This window comes from Lissotriton helveticus, chromosome 3_1 (assembly GCF_964261635.1).
Source record: "Lissotriton helveticus chromosome 3_1, aLisHel1.1, whole genome shotgun sequence".
Classification (NCBI taxonomy): Eukaryota; Metazoa; Chordata; class Amphibia; order Caudata; family Salamandridae; genus Lissotriton; species Lissotriton helveticus.
In genome coordinates this window covers 479,185,882-479,198,070 of record NC_136061.1, presented here as the reverse complement: position 1 = coordinate 479,198,070, position 12,189 = coordinate 479,185,882, and the positions used below count along the sequence as shown (strand labels likewise).

General features: G+C 38.0%; 1 long non-coding RNA gene across 3 annotated transcripts in view; it reads right to left on the bottom strand.

Moving 5' to 3' along the window:
• LOC144822622 (uncharacterized) overlaps positions 1–12,189 on the bottom strand; it is a 755,115-nt gene that overhangs the window by 575,249 nt on the left and 167,677 nt on the right. The gene's annotated exons all lie outside the window — the stretch shown is intronic.

Below are 12,189 nucleotides of genomic sequence, written 5' to 3'. Positions count from 1 at the left end.
ATTTTTTAGTGCTTTGGCAAATTTAGAATACACAAATAGCAGAAAAGAAATGGAATTCTTCTTCATTTTACCTGTCCTGTTTTATATGTGAATCTGATCTAATTTTATGAGCATATTTTAATATTTTATTGAAGACACTACACATAACCTGTTTTTGAAGGTGTGTTTAATTTTAAATGAAACGGTTTACATTTTTACTTTTCATTTATTGTAAATTTTAAAAATAAATGTTTATAGTTCCTTAGGCTCAAGCAGGTCAGCTTCCCACCCTATGTCATACAATTCTGACAAATCGGCATCCTCATCATGTTCTTCATCATCCTCAGGATTTAAATCATCCAAGGGATCTACTTCCACTGACGTTTCAATTACAAGTTCAATGATAAGGTCGAGATCAACTGATTGCTGATTGTCACTCATGGTTGATGTTGTCGTTATCTTTAAAGAAAGAGAACAACAATGAGATGTTACAGAGTAAGAGACAAATCTCAGAGATTATAATAATAAAATTGTCTAACAAGAGTAACATTTTGCAGCTATTATTTAGCCATGTCCAGCGATGCTGAGGAGGTGAGGCCTATGTCCAAGTTTTCAGTGAACAGGACTCATCTCTTCTTAACCTTGGATAAGCCTCACCGACTCTGTGTCCCCTGCTCATACTTAAATGTACAGGGGCAGATTTATGCTAAGTGGCGCATCCCCACGGATGCACCAGTTAATGTGCACCGCTGCTCTGCCACCCATAGTGTGACGCATTTACAATGTGGAGCACCATTGAGCAAAAACAGCACAGATGCGTCACGCATCTGTGCCGCAAAAGCAGCACATTGCAGGAATCACGTCATAAGCGCGACATGTCTACTGCAATGCACAGGAGGAAGCCTCACATTGCATGGTGCATCACTTCTTATGCCTGTTTCAAACAGGCGTAAGGATTTGATTCAGCAATGCTATAAAGCTGACTCAGTGAAATCTTCCAAATTTCACTGTGTTAGTTTTACAGGGCTTTCATGCAAATTAATGCATACCTTGCAACAAAACACCTATATGAAAACTGACGCAGGTTTCATGTGGCACAGGACTTTACAGCATGACACATCTGCCTAGATGCATCAAGTTGTAAATATGTTGCCACATAGCAAATCTTTTGCACCGCCACTGCGTCACAAAAGTGACGCACAGTGACGCAAAAGAGACATACACCTATCATAAATCTGTCCCTAACATTGTTGAAGAGTACAGAGGAGATAATACATGTGAAAGCCTACCAATGAAGTAAGTCATGTCCACTTCACTCTTGAACAAAGGCCAGACCTCTTCTGTGTCCATGGACAGGCCTTAACCTCATCTGCACAATGTCATTTGTAAACTTAGGAAACACAGGTGATGTAATTGAAAAATGTGGAGTTTCTTTTCCTCATTTCACAATCACATCACCTGTGTTTCCTTTGCTTAGGTATCTCATAGTGCAGATGGACTCTAGCATATCAAAGAGTACACATAAGTTGAGCAGTGTATACAACAATTTTCACATTTACAGAAGATTCAGCTTCTTATCTTGTTGGAGATGAAATGAGGCCTGTCTTGCAACATGGTGCATGTTTTGCATCACTGCTGCATCGGTTTCATGTGGCACGGGACTTTACAGCATGACACATCTGCCTAGATGCATCAAGTTGTAAATATGTCACCACATAGCAAATCTTTTGCACCGCCGCTGCGTCACAAAAGTCACGCACAGTGACGCAAAATAAGCTTACACCTATCATAAATCTGTCCCTAACATTTTAAATGATTGATTCAGGATGACGATAAAGTGTGGCCTATCCAGAGGTTTGTTTGAGGTGAGGCCTACTCAGGGTTGCAGATGAAATTTACGCTTGTTGAAGAGTACAGAGGAGATAATACATGTGAAGGCCTACCAATGAAGTAAGTCATATCCACTTCACTCTTGAACAAAGGCCAGACCTTTTCTGTGTCCGTGGACAGACCTAAACTTCATCTGCACAATGTCATTCGTAAACTTAGGAAACACAGGTGATGTAATTGAAAAATGTGGAGTTTCTTTTCCTCATTTCACAATCACATCACCTGTGTTTCCTTTGCTTAGGTATCTCATAGTGCAGATGGACTCTAGCATATCAAAGAGTACACATAAGTTGAGCACTGTATACAACAATTTTGACATTTACAGAAGATTCAGCTTCTTATCTTGTTGGAGATTAAATGAGGCCTGTCTTGCAACATGGTGCATCTTTTGCATCACTGCTGCATCGGTTTCATGTGGCACGGGACTTTACAGCATGACACATCTGCCTAGATGCATCAAGTTGTAAATATGTCGCCACATAGCAAATCTTTTGCACCGCCGCTGCGTCACAAAAGCGACGCACAGTGACGCAAAAGAGGCATACACCTATCATAAATCTGTCCCTAACATTTTAAATGATTGATTCAGAATGACGATAAGGTGTGGCCTATCCAGAGGTTTGTTTAAGGTGAGGCCTACTCAGGGTTGCAGATGAAATTTACGCTTGTTGAAGAGTACAGAGGAGATAATACATGTGAAAGCCTACCAATGAAGTAAGTCATGTCCACTTCACTCTTGAACAAAGGCCAGACCTCTTCTGTGTCCGTGGACAGGCCTAAACCTCATCTGCACAATGTCATTCGTAAACTTAGGAAACACAGGTGATGTAATTGAAAAAAATGTGGAGTTTCTTTTCCTCATTTCACAATCACATCACCTGTGTTTCCTTTGCTTAGGTATCTCATAGTGCAGATGGACTCTAGCATATCAAAGAGTACACATAAGTTGAGCAGTGTATACAACAATTTTCACATTTACAGAAGATTCAGCTTCTTATCTTGTTGGAGATGAAATGAGGCCTGTCTTGCAACATGGTGCATGTTTTGCATCACTGCTGCATCGGTTTCATGTGGCACGAGACTTTACAGCATGACACATCTGCCTAGATGCATCAAGTTGTAAATATGTCGCCACATAGCAAATCTTTTGCACCGCCGCTGAGTCACAAAAGTCACGCACAGTGACGCAAAACAAGCTTACACCTATCATAAATCTGTCCCTAACATTTTAAATGATTGATTCAGGATGACGATAAAGTGTGGCCTATCCAGAGGTTTGTTTGAGGTGAGGCCTACTCAGGGTTGCAGATGAAATTTACGCTTGTTGAAGAGTACAGAGGAGATAATACATGTGAAGGCCTACCAATGAAGTAAGTCATATCCACTTCACTCTTGAACAAAGGCCAGACCTTTTCTGTGTCCGTGGACAGACCTAAACTTCATCTGCACAATGTCATTCGTAAACTTAGGAAATACAGGTGATGTAATTGAAAAATGTGGAGTTTCTTTTCCTCATTTCACAATCACATCACCTGTGTTTCCTTTGCTTAGGTATCTCATAGTGCAGATGGACTCTAGCATATCAAAGAGTACACATAAGTTGAGCAGTGTATACAACAATTTTGACATTTACAGAAGATTCAGCTTCTTATCTTGTTGGAGATGAAATGAGGCCTGTCTTGCAACATGGTGCATGTTTTGCATCACTGCTGCATCGGTTTCATGTGGCACGGGACTTTACAGCATGACACATCTGCCTAGATGCATCAAGTTGTAAATATGTCGCCACATAGCAAATCTTTTGCACCGCCGCTGCGTCACAAAAGTCACGCACAGTGACGCAAAATAAGCTTACACCTATCATAAATCTGTCCCTAACATTTTAAATGATTGATTCAGGATGACGATAAAGTGTGGCCTATCCAGAGGTTTGTTTGAGGTGAGGCCTACTCAGGGTTGCAGATGAAATTTACGCTTTTTGAAGAGTACAGAGGAGATAATACATGTGAAGGCCTACCAATGAAGTAAGTCATGTCCACTTCACTCTTGAACAAAGGCCGGGCCTTTTCTGTGTCCGTGGACAGACCTAAACCTCATCTGCACAATGTCATTTGTAAACTTAGGAAACACAGGTGATGTAATTAAAAAATGTGGAGTTTCTTTTCCTCATTTCACAATCACATCACCTGTGTTTCCTTTGCTTAGGTATCTCATAGTGCAGATGGACTCTAGCATATCAAAGAGTACACATAAGTTGAGCAGTGTATACAACAATTTTGACATTTACAGAAGATTCAGCTTCTTATCTTGTTGGAGATGAAATGAGGCCTGTCTTGCAACATGGTGCATCTTTTGCATCACTGCTGCATCGGTTTCATGTGGTACAGGACTTTACAGCATGACACATCTGCCTAGATGCATCAAGTTGTAAATATGTCACCACATAGCAAATCTTTTGCACCGCCGCTGCGTCACAAAAGTGACGCACAGTGATGCAAAAGAGGCATACACCTATCATAAATCTGTCCCTAACATTTTAAATGATTGATTCAGGATGACGATAAGGTGTGGCCTATCCAGAGGTTTGTTTAAGGTGAGGCCTACTCAGGGTTGCAGATGAAATTTACGCTTGTTGAAGAGTACAGAGGAGATAATACATGTGAAAGCCTACCAATGAAGTAAGTCATGTCCACTTCACTCTTGAACAAAGGCCAGACCTCTTCTGTGTCCGTGGACAGGCCTAAACCTCATCTGCACAATGTCATTCGTAAACTTAGGAAACACAGGTGATGTAATTGAAAAATGTGGAGTTTCTTTTCCTCATTTCACAATCACATCACCTGTGTTTCCTTTGCTTAGGTATCTCATAGTGCAGATGGACTCTAGCATATCAAAGAGTACACATAAGTTGAGCAGTGTATACAACAATTTTCACATTTACAGAAGATTCAGCTTCTTATCTTGTTGGAGATGAAATGAGGCCTGTCTTGCAACATGGTGCATGTTTTGCATCACTGCTGCATCGGTTTCATGTGGCACGGGACTTTACAGCATGACACATCTGCCTAGATGCATCAAGTTGTAAATATGTCGCCACATAGCAAATCTTTTGCACCGCCGCTGCGTCACAAAAGTCACGCACAGCGACGCAAAATAAGCTTACACCTATCATAAATCTGTCCCTAACATTTTAAATGATTGATTCAGGATGACGATAAAGTGTGGCCTATCCAGAGGTTTGTTTGAGGTGAGGCCTACTCAGGGTTGCAGATGAAATTTACGCTTTTTGAAGAGTACAGAGGAGATAATACATGTGAAGGCCTACCAATGAAGTAAGTCATGTCCACTTCACTCTTGAACAAAGGCCGGGCCTTTTCTGTGTCCGTGGACAGACCTAAACCTCATCTGCACAATGTCATTCGTAAACTTAGGAAACACATGTGATGTAATTGAAAAATGTGTAGTTTCTTTTCCTCATTTCACAATCACATCACCTGTGTTTCCTTTGCTTAGTGCAGATGGAGTCTAGCATATCAAAGACTACGCAGAAGGTTAGAACTGTATGGAACATGGCTATGTAAGTCAAATAATCAAAATCTAAATTTGCCAAGCACACATGGGGGCGTATGTACAAGGACCTTGCACCACAGGGAAAGGTCTTAAATTAAAATGGGAAAAATAACAGCAGAGAGACTCAAAGGCCTTATAAATATGCCCCAAGCAACCTATGAAGCTCTAGCATTACATATCAAGAAACCTAATTGATTTCAAAAATCGTTTTTAAACACATCATCTAAATAAATTATATACCTACATTCATCGGGAAGTGACTTAAAATGCCCTAAGACACATGAAAGCGGTTTTTTTTAAGCCCTTGCTCCATTTTTAGATCACTTTTAACATGGCTATGTAAGACAAATAATCAAGATCTAAATTTGCCAAGCACAGATGGGGGCATATTTACAAGGACCTTGCACCACAGGGAAAGGACTTAAATTAAAATGGTAAAAATAACATCAGAGAGACTCAAAGGCCTTATAAATATGCCCCAAGCAACCTTTGAACCTCTAGCATTACATATCAAGAAACCTAATTGATTTCAAAAAACGTTTTTAAACACAGCTTGTACAGCAATTATATTCATACATTCATGGGGAAGTTACTTAAAATACCCTAAGACACATGAAAGCGTTTTTTTTAAGCCCTTGCTCCATTTTTAGATCACTTTTAACATGGCTATGTAAGTCAAATAATCAAGATCTAAATTTGCCAAGCACAGATGGGGGCGTATTTACAAGGACCTTGCACCACAGGGAAAGGTCTTAAATTAAAATGGGAAAAATAACATCAGAGAGACACAAAGGCCTTATAAATATGCCCCAAGCAACCTATGAAGCTCTAGCAGTACATATCAAGAAACCTAATTGATTTCAAAAATCGTTTTTAAACACATCATCTAAATAAATTATATACCTACATTCAAGGGGAAGTGACTTAAAATGCCCTAAGACACATGAAATAGTTTTTTTTAAGCCCTTGCTCCATTTTTAGATCACTTTTAACATGGCTATGTAAGTCAAATAATCAAGATCTAAATTTGCCAAGCACAGATGGGGGCGTATTTACAAGGACCTTGCACCACAGGGAAAGGTCATAAATTAAAATGGGAAAAATAACATCAGAGAGACACAAAGGCCTTATAAATATGCCCCAAGCAACCTATGAAGCTCTAGCAGTACATATCAAGAAACGTAATTGATTTCAAAAAACGTTTTTAAACACAACTTGTAAAGCAATTATATTCATACATTCATGGGGAAGTGAGTATGCACTCCAGAGTCTGCAGCCATAAAAAGCACAGAAAACCTGTAATTCATCACACATATCTCTCATGTCACCCAATCAAAACTCTTCCCTCACTTTTTTCAAATCAACACCCTTCCCCCCTCTGCCCTTTCTGCCTTTTTTGCATAGCAACCACCTCCTGAAAGACCTCTCATGTTTGCAAGTTCACACAACAATGTTTCAATGGAACTCTGAACTCTCAGTACACCTGCGTATCCAGTGCAATCTTTCATAAAATGATTTTTTTTTGACCATTCAAATTACATCTTTCAACGAACTCATCCATGCACCCTAACTTTCTGTTTTCAGCAATCAAAATCCACCAATCACTGCTACTGCTTCATTAACACAGAAACTCTACAGTTTTTTTCATTTTAAACTCTTTTTTTTTCAACTCCCATTTCAGTGCCACACTTCATCTGACTGCAGCAGAACCTCCTCTCACCATGTTTTCTGTCTGGATTGTTGGACATAGTTACATCTACTGGGCTCAGAGGTATGCTGATAACAGAAATTTACCTAACCTCAATTTACAAGATGTGGAAATTAAGTGGTTTGGCCACAGAGGATTAAAATGTCACCAATTGATACCATTGGTGAAAACCTTTATGCATTTGCCTAAACCTGACCTGTTAATTGTGCACTGTGGAGGAAATGACTTGGGCACTTTGACTGGGGTAGGTCTGGAAATGCTTTTAAAGGACACCTTTGAGCAATTGATGGCACTTTTTCCTCAAACTGCCTTGGTATATTCAAATATATGCCAAAGACAGAAATGGAGGTGGTCGAACCAATTTTGTCCACAAATTGAGAAATCGAGGAAGCATGTAGACAAATCTGTTTCAGCTTACATGAGAGACCATGGAATGGGCTCCATCTACAACAATAACTTACGTTACTACATGCAAGATATCTACAGAGGAGATGGAGTTCACTTCTCAGATGAAGGGAACAGAGGGGCATATTATCAAGGAGGTTTATCTCCGCTTTTTTGGCTTTAAATATTCATGCATTGCGGCCGTTTTTTATCGCATTTGCGATAAACCTTGCTAATAGCAAGGTTTACCTGCGATAAAAATCGCCGATGTGCGGCGATAATTTTTGTCTCTAAACAAGTTAGAGACAAAAATTATCTCTATTGGTTGGTAATATGCCCCAGAGTTTTCATTCTGAATTTAAAAATGTGCATTGGTACCTACTTATAAGTACCTAAATGTACCATAAACCCAAAAGCTCTTCTCGGAGCTACCCTACATCTGATCACTCACAATTATTATTTTACTCTAACTTTTTTTCACTAATTTTCAACAAAGTACGCTCCCCGGAGCGCTACCCGGTACGCGAACCGGAAGCTAACCGCGCGAAATTTTTAAAAAAAATGATTTTTTTTCACACATATGGGCCTCCTCAGCCACCCTCAGAAAACCTAGGGGGTCAAAATACGTCTACCGTGCCCCCTTCTACCCATTCTGAACATTATTTGCCATCCATCTTGTATCTTTATTCGACCGAAACACAAAATGGTGGACTCCCGTAACGCTGCCGGTTCGCGTACCGGGGCGCTCACCGGGAAGCGCTCCATTAAAAAAGGTGGGAAAGTAATTTACAGAAGAAACCCTGGAGACACTTTCACCAAATATAGATTAGCTCATACTACATATCAATCCCTACCATTTTCACACATTTGGTTGGAATTCCATTTAGCCATTTAGCCTGTAGACCTCTCTAAATACCCTGAGGTAAATTACTTCACAAAACACATCTGAAGTGTTGGAATTGACAACCAATTAAAATGTTACTTTCATTTTCTACTTTTTTTACCTGACATTTGATTGGTTATGTACCTGAATATATATAAAAAAAAAGAGAGAGAAACACAGCCATTTTGACTACTACTTCCTGAACTACATTGCAAGATCATTTTCACTCACAACTTAAACTTGTTTTTAAAAGGTAAGATATTATTTTATAAATTTGAAAACATTTTCAGATAGTTATATACTATCCCTCTGTAAGAGTTAGACATTGAGAAAGGCTTGTTTATTATAATAATGGATTGATTTAGGTTTCTGTGGTATTATTATGAATTTACATAGGCTTTCTCACAGGCACTTTTTAATAGTACTACTTCATGCCTCAAAACTACCTGTCTGAACTTAAACCCAACAGTGCCCTATCTCTACTGATATATTTATTTTTTATTCAAATTTCAGCACAAAAATGCAAGGAGAACAGAACGTTTCCTTTGAAATTGTCCTAGACATGAATAATGAGGAAATAATTGAACCCATTGACTTGGAATTCATGGATGAATCACGAGACCATGAACTTCTACAATGTGTAGAATCTGTGGATCATTTACTTCATTATGATGACGGTCAAATGTGGGAAGTTATGTTCACTCAACAAGAGGACATATCGGACAGTCAAATGTTAGACGTTCTATTACATTTTGAAAAAGAATCAGAAAAATAAAATTATATTTAATATTTAAAAATTGTTTGAGTCTTTAATCATTTTTATATGTATTTCATAAACTAGTACCAAATTGATTATAAAGTAAAGTCAGACTTATAGTATACTGTGCACAATTTCAAAAATACATTTATATTTAATAATCATTAATACTGCTACTTAAATAAAAAAAAACAACAAAAAGAACAATCAATAAACATACAATATTTAAAAATATCATAGTCTATCATTCTTTTTTCCTTATAGTACGCTCCCCGGACCGCTTCCAGGTGCGCATACCGGGCGCTACCCACGCAAAAAAAACAATTTATTTTTTATTTTTTTTTGCCCCGCGGGGCCCTTTTAAAGCCTCCACATCAAACCTAGGGGGTCAGGAAGGATCTACTATGCCCCCTTATGGTCATTTCCCCCTTTCTTTTGGCCTCCTCTTGTCTCTCGATCCTACCGAGAGACAAGATGGCGGCCGCTCCGGACTGTTTAGAATGTTGACAGACACCGGAGAGCCAATCAGCTTCGCTTCGCGAAGTTCCGTTACGCGTCAAGTACGCGAACCGGGGCGCTGCCCGGAGCGCTTACAGATATATATATTTTTTTGAACGTTAATTTCTAAAAATCCACTGGAGCACATATCTTGAGACCTAGCAAAGGCACATCGGGCTAACAGTCCCTACAATTTTGCCAAGTTTCGTGCAAATCCATTCAGCCATTCGGGCTAAAAGTGAGGCCAACCGCCCTATGGAAATTAACATGGGAAAAACGCGTTTTGGGACCCCCCTTTTTTCTCGGCCCCCCCTTGACGAACCCCCCCCAAATTTTCAGTGGCTGCTCAGAAACAAAATGTTCCATTTTCCTGAAAATTTCATCCAAATCCGTCCACAAACGCCAAAGTTATTAGACATAGAATTTTCAAAAATCCCATAGAGAAAAAATCCTAACTATATATACCTACTGGCGACCGCCAGTAGGTAATAGATATATATATATATATATATATATATATATATATATATATATATATATATATATATATATATATATATATATATAGCAATCTGCATTGAAGACTGAGTGGATATATAAGTGTATGGATGGAGGGTTTAGTAGCACTGTGATTGACTGTCTAAGTGACTAATTTAAAGTGTCTCACTAAATATATGGGATAGTGATTAAACTGTGTGAATATCTGTATCACTCTATCTCTTGTTGTGCAAACTACTACATAAGTTGGTTACTAGCTATGTGAAAGTCTATATTAGTTATTAATTAGTTAAGTGAGTATTTGTATGGGATAGTGAATGTGTGTGTGGTTGGGTGGGAGGTGTGTGACTGTCCAAAGATGTGTAAATAGTTGATTTAGTAGGAATATGAGGTTAAGACTGTATGTGGAAACAGTTGCTTGGGTGAGTGAATTTCTTTATGGGTGTAGTGATGAGTAAATATATTTCTCAATGATACATGTCCAACAAAGTAGAAATATAAAAGGCAGTGTATGTGACAGTTGTTGTATATAAATAAGTATTCATAAGACTCAGTGATTGTATGAGTGACTGTATCGAAAACTGTATACTTGTAATAGTGGTTTTATAACACACTAAGCATGAGTTACTATCTATATGAATAAATAAAGTGGTGTTTGTATAATTGTGTAGCTTACTAAATGTAAGTATGATCTATTGTTTGCATAAGTGAGTAGGATGACTGGATAATTGAATAGGATGTGTGCTGGTGTGTAATATCGATGTAGGTGTCTAAGTATATTTAATAGTGTTCCATTGATCTTTGTTAGCATGTATGAGTGAATGTATAGGTAAGTGTTTAGATGTGTGTGTAGATATAGGAATCACTGAGTTGGTTTTTAGAAGCTTGTGTGTCAATGGTTTCAAATATGGTACTCCATATTTTATAATGAGTGTTGAAAGGTTATACTAGTATATGATGTGATGTATCAGATTGTCACGTGGATAATGTCATCAGTGATGTCATCAGTGATGTCATTTGAGATGTCATCAGTGATGTCACTGACCATGTCATGAATGATGTAATATGTGACATCATCAGCAGTGAGTTGCGGGCGCGCGAGTTATAGTTAGTACAACTAATTATAAAGGAGGAATTTCAATGGTTTTGTACGAATGAAATGTCCAGCTAACTATAACACCCCTAAAACCTATGGTTTTAATTTCTAAGGTTTTGTAAATGACAATTTTTAAATAGATTAATTGTTATATTTTTTATTTTTGTTACTGATTTAGTACATTTTTTAAACTAAGTATTTTTAGATCTTTTATTTTATAAATTACATTACATATTTTTAATATAAATTGGGAAAAAATGTTTTGAAAAATATTGAAATTGTAATATTATTTATTTTATTTTATATTATTTTAAATATATTTATATATATTTTATATAGCAGGAAATGATACCCTATGGAAGGAAACTCAAGTTACTGGTGAGTACGGTAAGAATTACTTTTCAGGATCAGTACTGGGCTCAAAGATGCAGCACTGAGGTCTCTCCTGATAAGAGGTGAGTAAATCGGAATTCGTAGTTTGGCTGATTTTAGATCAATATTTTAATGTTCCAAAACTCCACACACAGAAGAATTTCCAAGTGAAACTAGTCAATGTTAGCCTATGGAAGGAAATTCAAGTTACTGTAAGTATGGTTAGATTTACTGTTCAGGATCAGTAGTGGGCTGAAAGATGCAGAACTGAAGTCTCTCCTGATAACAGGTGTGTAATTCGGAATTCGTAGTTCGGCTGATTTTAGATCAATATTTTAAAGTTCCAAAACTCCACACTTAAAATAATTTCCAAGTGAAACCTGTCAATGTTAGCCTATGGAAGGAAATTCAATTTACTGGTAAGTACTGTTAGAATTACTTTTCAGGATCAGTACTGGGCTCAAAGATGCAGCACTGAGGTCTCTCCTGATAACAGGTGAGTAAATCGGAATTCGTAGTTCGGCTGGTTTTACTTTGGTCCAGTATATATAGAG